This window comes from Triticum dicoccoides, chromosome 7B, assembly GCF_002162155.2.
Source record: "Triticum dicoccoides isolate Atlit2015 ecotype Zavitan chromosome 7B, WEW_v2.0, whole genome shotgun sequence".
NCBI lineage: Eukaryota > Viridiplantae > Streptophyta > Magnoliopsida > Poales > Poaceae > Triticum > Triticum dicoccoides.
The window spans coordinates 523,785,090-523,797,596 of NC_041393.1; positions in this window are offsets into that span (position 1 = coordinate 523,785,090).

A 12,507-nucleotide genomic window follows, 5' to 3' on the forward strand; every position below is an offset into this window, starting at 1 on the left:
CAGAGCTGCATTTACTGTCTCCAACTGCTGACACTGCACTCTTTAGAGCACTGAAATGCTTAGTGCTTATCTTCGAATTACACTGGAGAGATTTCTGTCTTTTCTTTTCTGCATTCATCAACACTGCATCAGAGTCTGAAATACCCATGCATAAAAAAACAATAGTGTGAGTATGGGTGAAGTGTGTGCACAATTAGTATAGTGTAAAGGTAGCAGATAGCAGGTCGGTGAGAAATAAATGACGGGAGACATATGATAGCTCTACAACATGCATGGCACACTAAATTACTATAGGATTCTATGAAAATAACAGTCGACTGATAACAAATAGGTCAGTCCATTTTTTCTGCACCGTCCGATGTACAAAGAACGGGCAGATCGCCTTCATCTACCTCCAGCCAGTCAGTGTTGACGATCTTCCTCGAAACGCCAGCGACCATCGACCCAGTATTCCTCCCCTGCCTGCGCCCTCCCCTCGACCTCACCGCACCGCCGTGCTTGGCACCGCCCCCGGCCATCCATTCAAGCCCCGCCGACCTCCAGATCGGGCGCAAGCAGCTCTAGCATCCCACACCCCTATGATAGACACCGATGTGCCGCTTCGCTGGGGAATAGGCAGACTAGGTGCTCCGCGCGCCTAAGCGGGTGCCGCTTCTTTTAATTGCGGTTCGACTGACCCTGAATTGAAATCCATGCGGGCCACTGACCTCTAGCAAAGGTGAAATAGTAAAGGAAGGAAACCTTGTGCATTTAGTCTCACGAAGAAGATGCAGTAAGAAGCGCTCAACTAGTTTCTTTCGTGGGATGAATACGGTGTGAGCAGAGACGTAAGATTTGCACGAATAAGGGAAGAGGAGTACCTCTTTCTGCTGGCAGTGCTGTGTCCTCCTTCTGTTTTTCCAACGATCTTCTTGTGGTTCGCTGGAAACGAGAAGTTGTGGAGGACGGTGGAGCCTTGGACGAACCCATGGCCAAGTTGTTGAGTGTGATGCGGTGGCCGTCTGTCGGCGGCGGGGAACCAGATCCGAGGCGGCGAATGACTGCGTAGCGGGAACAACTCTGGTGCGGTGGACGGTTGCGATAGTGAAGCGGCAGCAGTGAGGCGCAGGACGACGTGGTCGGAGTGGTTCTGGTACGGCGCACATCGGCGTCGGTGATGTCTACTACACAACCTTCTTCTTATAGACGTTGTTGGGCCTGCAAGTGCATAGGTTTGTAGGACAGTAGCAAATTTCCCTTAAGTGGATGACCTAAGGTTTATCAATCCGTGGGAGGCATAGGATGAAGATGGTCTCTCTCAAACAACCCTGCAACCAAATAACAAAGAGTCTCTTGTGTCCCCAACACACCAAATACAATAGTAGATTGTATAGGTGCACTAGTTCGGCGAAGAGATGGTGATACAAGTGCAATATGGATGGTAGATATAGGTATTTGTAATCTAAAATAATAAAAACAGCAAGGTAACTAATGGTAAAAGTGAGCATAAACGGTATTGCAATGATAGGAAACAAGGCATAGGGTTCATACTTTCACTAGTGCAAGTTCTCTCAACAATAATAACATAGATAGATCATATAACAATCCCTCAACATGCAACAAAGAGTCACTCCAGAGCCACTAATAGCAGAGAACAAACGAAGAGATTATGTTAGGGTACGAAGCCACCTCAAAGTTATTCTTTCGGATCGATCTATTCAAGAGTTTGTACTAGAATAACACCTTAAGACACAAATCAACCAAAACCCTAATGTCACCTAGATACTCCATTGTCACCTCAAGTATCCGTGGGCATGATTATACGATATGCATCACACAATCTCAGATTCATCCAACCAACACAAAGTACTTCAAAGAGTGCCCCAAAGTTTCAACCGGAGAGTCAAGACAAAAACGTGTGCCAACCCCTATGCATAGGTTCATGGGCGGAACCCGCAAGTTGGTCACCAAAACATACATCAAGTGGCACGTGATATCCCATTGTCACCACAGATAAACACGGCAAGACATACATCAAGTGTTCTCAAATCATTAAAGACTCAATCCGATAAGATAACTTCAAGAGGAAAACTCAATTCATCACAAGAGAGTCAAGGGGGAGAAACACCATAAGATCCAACTATAATAGCAAAGCTCGCGATACATCAAGATCGTGCCATAGAGAGAACACGAGAGAGAGAAAGATCAAACACATAGCTACTGGTACATACCCTCAGCCCCGGGGGTGAACTACTCCCTCCTCGTCATGGATAGCGCAGAGATGATAAAGATGGCCACCGGTGATGGATTCCCCCTCCGGCAGGGTGCCGGAACGGGCTCCTGAGAGGTTTTTGGTGGCTACAGAGGCTTGCGGCGGGGGAACTCCCGATCTATCTTCTCCATCAATGTTTTTAGGGTACGTAGGCTTATATAGGTGAAATAAGTCGATCGGGGGAGCCTCAAGGGGCCCATGAGAGGGTAGGGCGCGCCCAGGGGGGTGGGTGGGCGCTGAGGGAGTCCTGGATTAGGGGGTATCGGGACAGCCGGACTATATACTTTGGCCGGACTATTGGAGCGTGAAGATACAATACTCAAGACTCCGTCTCGTGTCCGGATGGGACTCTCCTTTGCGTGGAAGACAATCTTGGCTATCCGGATATTATATTTCCTTGTTTATAACTGACTCCATGTAAACCCTAGCCCTCTCGAGTGTCTATATAAACCGGAGGGTTTAGTCCTTAGAGGGACGATCACAATCATAATCATCATAGGCTAGCTTCTAGGGTTTAGCCTCTACGATCTCGTGGTAGATCAACTCTTGTACTACTCATATCATCAATATCAACCAAGCAGGAAGTAGGGTTTTACCGCCATCGCGAGGGCCCGAACTTGGGTAAAACATTGTGTCCCTTGCCTCCTGTTACCATCAGCCTTACACTCATAGATTGGGACCCCCTACCCGAGATCTGCCGGTTTTGACACCGACAGGCGCACCCCCTGTCTCGTGGCTCCCTCGATGATCCCCTAGCTTGCACTCCAAGTCTCCTGGGTTATAATCTTCCAAAAAATCACGCTGCCGAAGGTTTCATTCCATTTGGACTCCATTTGATATTCCTTTTCTTCGAAATACTGAAACAGGCAATAAAACATCAATATGGGCTGGGCCTTCGGTTAGTAGGTTAGTCCCAAAAGTAATATAATAGTGTATAATAAAGCCCATAATCATTCAAAATAGATAATAAAATAGCATGAATGCTTCATAAATTATAGATACGTTGGAGACGTATCAGCATCCCCAAGCTTAATTCCTGCTCGTCCTCGAGTAGGTAAATGATAAAATAAAGAATTTATGAAGTGTGAATGCTAGAAGGTGCACAAGTTTGATCAATGATAATTTCAATCACCTTTTCTAGCATGATAACATGTCATAACAGTAGTTCATCTCATAAAACTTCTCACGATAAAGTAACAAGCAATTCACATGTCAAAGCATAGACCATAAACTTTCTTGAAAACTAGCAAACTTCATTCTCAGTCATCAAACAATTGCAGTTCATCTTATTTTCAGGAATATGAAACTCCACATACTCAACTACCATATAGTCTTCTACAATTGCTAACACTCACACAATACTAATGGTTATGGAGTTTCAATCGGACACTGAGAAAGATAGGGGCTTATAGAGTTCCCTCCCAACGTATTCACCTTTGGGTGATGTCAACAATAATAGTTCATGCTAACTTACATCCAATTGGATATATATATATATATATCAGGATCTTCCCAAGATGAGGTCCTTGTCAAAGGATAAAATGAAAAAGGGAAAGGTGAAGATCACCTTGAATCTTGCATAAAAGTAAAAGACATAAAGTAAAAGATAGGCCCTTCGCAGAGGGAAGCAGAGGTTGTCATGCGCTTTTAGGGTTGGATGCACAAAATCTTAATGCGAATGGACGTCACTTTATATTGCCACTTGTATATGGACCTTTATTATGCAGTCCGTCACTTTTATTGCTTCCATAACAATATCGTATAAAGCTATTTTCTTCACACCAAAAGATCATACATATTTAGAGAGCAATTTTTATTGCTTGCACCGATGACAACTTACTTGAAGGATCTCACTCAATCCATAGGTAGGTATGGTGGACTCTCATGGCAAAACTGGGTTTAAGGATATTTGGAAGAACAAGTAGTATCTCTATTTGGTGCAAGGAATTTTGGCTAGCATGAGGGGGAAAGGCAAGCTCAACATGTTTGAATGATCCATGACAATATACTTTAACTGAGATGTCGGAAAACAGAACCCATTACATTGTCTTCCTTGTCCAACATCAACTCTTTAGCATGTCATACTTAATGAGTGCTCACAATTATAAAAGATGTCTAGGATAGTGTATTTATATATATGAAATCTCTCTTCCTTCAATATTCTTTCATGAATTGTTCAAATGACCAATACAATGCTTGCTAACCTTCAATAAATTTACAACCTCTACTTCTTAGATGTGAAGTCATTACTCCTCATGGAATAAGCAAATGAGACATATACAATTTCATATTTATGACAATCAACTCATTCAACAATTTACTCATAGGATATAAGCGAAGCACACGAGTAAATGACAAACTACTCCAAAAAGATATAAGTGAAGATCAATGAGTAGCTAAATAATTATGTTACTATGCGAAGACTTTCTCTCATTAAAGAATTTCATATCTTGGTATTGTATTCAAATAGCAAGCAAAGCAAGATAAAATGACATTGCAAGGATAGCACAACTCATGTGAAGAAGCAAAAACTTAGGCTCAACCAATACTAACCGATAGTTGTTGAAGAAGAAAGGTGGGATGCCTACCGGGGCATCCCCAAGCTTAGATGCTTGAACTTCTTGAAATATTATCTTGGGCTGCCTTGGGCATCCCCAAGCTTGAACTTTTGTGTCTCCTTAATTCCTCTCATATCATGGTTTCTCTTTTTATCAAAAGCTTCATCCACAACAAACTCAACAAGAACTCGTGAGATAGGTTAGTATAAACCAATGCAAAACCTTATCATTTTCTACTGTAACAAATCACTAAAATTATTATTCAACATTGCATACTAAATTCCTATGCATATTTAATACTCCTATCCTCATATAGAATCATTAAACAAGCAAACATATGCAAACAATGCAAACATAACAGCAATCTGTCAAAACAGTACAGTCTGTAAAGAATGCAAGAGTAACAATAATTCCCTAACTCCAAAAATTATGAGAGAAAATTCCCACTGTACTAAATTTATCAGAGCTTATTATTCAAAAGGTTTCAACATTATACCATCCTCTGACTTTTCTAGGGAATTTTTGCAACAGAGGTAAACTTTCTGTTTTCAAACAGCAACATGTATACTAGCAAAATAAGCATGGCAAAGGCTATCCTTGACATTTTTATTAGAAATAAAGATGCAAAACATTATTCTAAATAACAGAAAGCAAATACTAACAAAAGAGAATGACGCTCCAAGCAAAACACATATCATGTGGCGAATAAAAATATAGCTCCAAGTAAAGTTACCGATGAACGAAGACGAAAGAGTGGATGTCATCCGGGGCGTCCCCAAGCTTAGGGTCTTGGTTGTCCTTGAATATTACCTTGGGGTGACTTGGGAATCCCCAAGCTTAGGCTCTGGCCACTCCTTATTCCATAGTCCATCGAATCTTTACCCAAAACTTGAAAACTTCACAACACAAAACTCAACAGAAAACTCGTAAGCTCCATTAGTATAAGAAAATAAAACCACCACTTAGGTACTGTAATGAACTCATTATAAATTCATATTGGTGTAATATCTACTGTATTCTAACTTATCTATGGTTCATACCACTTAATACTAGCCATAGATGCATCAAAATAAGCAAACAACACATAGAAAACAGAATCTGTCAAGAACAGAATAGTCTGTAGTAATCTGTATCAAACGTATACTTATGGAAGTCCTAAGAAATGTGCGTACCAATCCATATCAAAAAGAATCAGATCAGAAGCCCATTTCTGTGAATTAAAAAAAACTAAATTACTGGGTGCAAAAGTTTCTGATTCTCAGCAGGATCAACACAACTGTCACCGTAAGCTATCCTAAAGGTCTTACTTGCTACTTTATTGAAACAAAAGATATAAAACATGATTACTACAGTAGCATAATCATGTGAACACACAAAACAGTAAGGATAAATATTGGGTTGTCTCCCAACAAGCGCTTTTCTTTAATGCCTTTCTAGCTAGGCATGATGATGACAATGATGCTCACCTAAAAGATAAGAATTGAAACATAACGGGAGCATCATGAAGCATATGACTAGCACATTTAAGTCTGACCCACTTCCTATGCATAGGGATTTTGTGAGCAAACAACTTATGGGAACAATAATCAACTAGCATAGGAAGGTAAAACAAGCATAGCTTCAAGATTTTCAACACATAGAGAGGAAACTTGATATTATTGCAACTCCTACAAGCATATGTTCCTCCCTCATAATAATTTTTTCAGTAGCATCATGAATGAATTCAACAATATAACCAGCACATAAAGCATTCTTTTCATGATCTACAAGCATAGAAAATTTACTACTCTCCACATAAGCAAAACTCTTCTCATGAATAGTAGTGGGAGCAAACTCAACAAAGTAATTATCATGTGAGGCATAATCCAATTGAAAACTAAAATCATGATGACAAGTTTCATGGTTATCATTATTCTTAATAGCATACAAGTCATCACAATAATCATCATAGATAGGAACTTTGTTCTCATAATCAATTGGAACCTCTTCCGAAATAGTGGATTCATCACTAAATAAAGTTGACACTCTTCCAAATCCACTTTCATATCCATCACAATAAGATTCAACATCCTCCAAAATAGTGGGATCATTACTTCCTTAAGTTGACACTCTTCCAAACCCACTTTCATCAATGTAATCATCATAGGTAAGAGGCATGCTATCATCATAACAACTTTGCATATCAAAACTTAGGATGCTAAAAATATCATCTTCATCAAACATAGCATCCCCAAGCTTGGGAAAACATTAATTTTAGAAATTATATTCTCAAATATTTCATCCCCATCAAACATAGCTTCCCCAAGCTTGGGCCTTTTCATATCATAAGCATAATCACTCTCATCATTAATAGTATGGATATCACCAATAGTATAGCAATTATCATCATCACAATGAGTAGTAGGAGCAACATCATTTGGGAGGGATACTTTTTTACCTTTGTTGCCCCTTCTTTTCCTTTTCTTCTTCACATTATGTGTGGGTTCAACCTTCCTCTTTGAGCTCCTTATTGATGAGATTGGTTGAATAGAAAGCTCCTCCTCGTTACCTGATTCATCATAAGAAATAATAGGAGGATATTGGGAAGTCTCTTCCCTTTCATTAGTATTCTCATCATCTTCTATTTGCTTTCTTTTCTTTAGGTGATTGGCAATATAAGAATTTTCAATGCAGTTCACCGCACAAAACAAATAAATCTCCTCTAAATCAATATCAAGGAAATGCTCAAGATTAAATTTTGGAATAGGCTTAGTTGCACGTTTCAATTCTTCATAACCCAAAAGCAAACTAAGTTCATTATAATGAGCAAGGGAGATCAAATCATCGCAATTTTTGGACACGATTTGATCAGAAACAATTTGCATTGGAGGTGTAAATGATCACATTCATTGCAAAGTTCACAACGGTAAAGATACCTTAGATTCTCAGCACTCTTATCTAGCCTTTCTTGCAACCCTTTAGTTTCTAAATACTTATGCCTCTTGCAATATCTATTTTCTCTATTTGGTGTGTCCATGCAAACCCGTTCTACTCCACAAAAATCAACATGCTTATAAGAGACATTTTCATCATAACTAGTGCAATCATCATTAGTACTATGGATATTCAAAGAGTTCATACTAACAACATTGCAATCATGCTCAACATACAAAGATATAGTACCAAACATTTTAATGCATTCTTCTTCTAGAACTTGAGCACAATTTTCCTTTCCATCATTCTCACGAAAGATATTAAAAAGATGAAACGTATGAGACAAACTCAAATCCATTTTTTGTAGTTTTCTTTTATAAACTAAACTAGTGATAAAACAAGAAACAAAAAGATTCGATTGCAAGATCTAAAGATATACCTTCAAGCACTCACCTCCCCGGCAACGGCACCAGAAAAGAGCTTGATGTCTACTACACAACCTTCTTCTTGTAGACGTTGTCGGGCCTGCAAGTGCACATGTTTGTAGGACAGTAGCAAATTTCCTTCAAGTGGATGAACTAAGGTTTATCAATCCGTGGGAGGCGTAGGATGAAGATGTAGGCATAGGATCAATTTATTCAAGAGTTCGTACTAGAATAACACCTTAAGACACAAATCAACCAAAACCCTAATGTCACCTAGATACTCCATTGTCACCTCAAGTATCCGTGGGCATGATTATACGATATGCATCACACAATCTCAGATTCATTCAACCAACACAAAGTACTTCAAAGAGTGCCCCAAAGTTTCTACCGGAGAGTCAAGACGAAAACGTGTGCCAACCCCTATGCATAGGTTCATGGGCGGAACCCGCAAGTTGGTTACCAAAACATACATCAAGTGGCACGTGATATCCCATTGTCACCACAGATAAACACGGCAAGACATACATCAAGTGTTCTCAAATCATTAAAGACTCAATCCGATAAGATAACTTCAAGAGGAAAACTCAATTGATCACAAGATAGTAGAGGGGGAGAAACATCATAAGATCCAACTATAATAACAAAGCTCGCGATACATTAAGATCGTGCCATAGAGAGAACACGAGAGAGAGAGATCAAACACATAGCTACTGGTACATACCCTCAGCCCCGAGGGTGAACTACTCCCTCCTCGTCATGGATAGCACCGGGATGATAAAGATGGCCACCAGTGATGGATTCCCCCTCTGGCAGGGTGTCGGAACAGGCTCCCAAGAGGGTTTTGGTGGCTACAGAGGCTTGCAGCGGCGGAACTCCTGATCTATCTTCTCCATCGATGTTTTTAGGGTACGTAGGCTTATATAGGTGAAACAAGTCAGTCGGGGGAGCTCAAGGGGCCCACGAGAGGGTAGGGCGTGCCCAGGGGGGTGGGCGCACCCCCCTGTCTCGTGCCTCCCTCGATGATCCCCTGGCTTGCACTCCAAGTCTCATGGGTCATAATCTTCCAAAAAATCACGCTGCCGAAGGTTTCATTTCGTTTGGTTTGCGTTTGATATTCCTTTTCTTCGAAATACTGAAATAGGCAATAAAACAACAATATGGGCTGAGCCTCCGGTTAGTAGGTTAGTCCCAAAAGTAATATAAAAGTGTATAATAAAGCCCGTAATCATTCAAAACAGATAATAAAATAGCATGAATGCTTCATAAATTATAGATACGTTGGAGACGTATCAGTCGGCGTCGTGGAGGCAGCTCTGCCTAGGCTTTAGCTGCTAAGTCCTTGAGGGCGTTGCGGTTGCGGTCGCATTGGACGACGTTATCTGGGTACCGGCTCCGGCGTGATGGAGGAGGGCGGTGGTGGATTGGCCGCTATGGGGTGGAGGACGGAGGAGGCTAGGGTTTTGCGGCTGGTGGAGAGGGTGTTTTGGCGCCCACGGAGTATGAATGGGGAAATGGAGGGAGGCGGGGAACTAAGCGGGAACAATGTTTTGGTTTGAGACGCGCTTGTTTGAAATTTGGGGAAAGTTACAAACTTTGCCCCATCTAAAAGTTCGGACATATTGCGGGTTGGGGGTAGGACAGTAATCTCAGGTGTCCCAAATGTGGGCGAGATAGATTTCGGCCAAGCGCATGGGTGTTTAGGCGCCCACGGTGTATGAATGCTTCTCGGAGGCGGTTGAGACTGCGTCTTGGTGAAGTTACGAACGTACCCCAGTTTAGACCTTTGGACATCGGGCCGATAGGCTACACAGGCCAGAGTCAGGACAGTAATTTCCTACCACCAAACATTAGTCTCGCGTGGTTTCGAGTGACCATAGGCCTATTTGGCACTTTGTTCAATATTTGGGAGTAGAAGCATTAACATTTTCGGTTCTTTTGAATTGAACTTTCAGGATTTGTCAAACTTCACAAATCTTTACTCTTGAAAATCCTAAAGCTACAATTATTTTGGAATGGAGGGGGTACATTTGAATATACATTGTACACGAGTATATATCAAAAAATATGCAACTTACCTCAGTTCATGCATGGTTCCAGATATAATCTCCTTGGTTGCAAAAAAGTTAGATATGCGTATGAATATATATAGCATGTTCAAACTCACAACAAAGATTGATGCCCCCTTTTACATCTGTTTTACAAATGCCATTATCTCGGGTTCAAATAGATGAATGCACTTCCTATGAATTCGAATCTTCGAAACCCCCTTTATGTTGAATTCTACATGTATTCTATTTTGTAGCTAGCAATTTGGAATGTATCCATGCAAGTGACAAATGTATAAAGTGCTTCACACTAACAACATGGAGTGCACTAATTAATGTTTATATATGAATTGCAAAAGCATCCATTGCCTGTATTTCAAACCACTCTCACTCTATGGATCGATCATATGAAATAAACACATGCACATGCTAGAATTCAACAGAGTATGGGTGTCTGATAGACCGATTTTCGTCCATACGCAATTTGCAAAATTCATGATCTCATCCAAAAATAATAATGCCATTTATATTTTAATTTAATGCGTAGAACCGCCTTTTACACGTAGATGCACTATGCCTCGGCCCATTCTCACAAACGCGTTATATATCTCTCCATGTAACGCATAAGTGCACACACTTTATATGCATCGGCATTTCTCTTTCACACATGCTCACAATCTCTCTGAGAGTGTCGGGGTGTCTCACACACATGCTCTCTCTATTTCTCTCTCTCTCTCTGACTACTATGTACCACTCTTTTCACTAATCTCAGTTGGAAAACACTATTTCTCTCACATGCATATATACACACGCACGGTCTCTACTAGCCCTCTATACGCACATATATGTGCCTATGTGTCTCCCGCACGCATATTATCTTTAGGCCTCTCTCGCACACATTGCCCCCCCAGACCCACCTCTCTCTTAGTAGTTGGAAAGTATGATTTCATCATATCATTCGATAGGATATCCCTGACTGTTAGGCTGGATGGTAATACGAGGCAAAGTTTTACCCTAGTTCGGACCCTTGTAGTTGAAGAAAGAGCCTACTCCTGGTACTGTATATTAGTGATAGGGGTGTGTACAAAGTACACGTGAATACCAGACATTGTGCATGTGTGTATACTATCGACGAACTAGACCCCAAGCTTCTATAACATACTGGGGGCCTAGGGTTACAAATCATATATAGTCGGCTTATCATCAGTGGGGATAGAGTCCTCCGCGACTCTGGTAGCTTCGTGTTGTACGCCGAGTCCTCCACATGGGTCTTCATATAACGCGTCTCGGTCCAACCTATATGTGGCACAGGATGGAACCGACCCATGAGTCTTCATGTTGACCCACCACAACTAGAAATGATGTGCCCACCACACCACACACGCAATCAGCCACTAAGAAAATAAGCATATACAATAGTACAACGGTATCTAGCTCACGATATGTCTCCATATTTTGTTGATGACACTGACGGACTTTGCATTTGATGCATACTCCGTATTTTGTTGAAGACACTTACGGTCATTGTATTTGAAGTGAAAGCATGATATGGTCACTGGACTTCAGAATAAGCTCATCACGGTCACCACATACATTTTGTCGTGCTAACCAACATGTGGTTGGATGGTTAGGAGGACAGTGGTTTCTCGAGCCCACCAAGGTTAAAGTCCCGGTGCTCGCATTTATCTTGTGTTAATTTCAGAATTTTCCGGCGATGTGCGTTCAGTGGGAGGAGACGTTCCACTCGACTACGAGGCACCTATGGTGACTTCATAAAATCTCAAGATCATATATGCTGGCCCACTCTCTCGAAGGTGCTCATAGGGGTAGGGTCCGCGTGTGTGCGCTTATAGCGGTGAGTGCTTGCGCGTATATATGAGCCCTTGTGTCTGTACCGTGTTAAACAAATACATGTCATGATTATACGGTTACTGGCTCACCTGTACAACTCCGTATTTTGTTGATGACACAATCAATTGACCAGTCAAATGTTCCACGTAGTGCAACTAGTGTTGCACCATCGGGGCGCGTAACCGTGGGGCCCACCTATCAGCCCATATATGAAAGAAAGAAATGGTAGTTTGAGTCTGTACTATGTTAATAAAATAGGTGTACATTTTAGGGTGATCATACGGTTAGTGGCTCACCATACACCTCCGTAATTTGTTGATAACACGATCAATTGACCAGTCAAACGGTCCACATTCAGCAGTGCACATTACCATAGGGCCCACCCGTCAGCGCGTATATGAAGGACATAAATGGTAATAAATTAGTGGTCGGTGGGTATTCGAAGTCTTGAGACCTCTGGT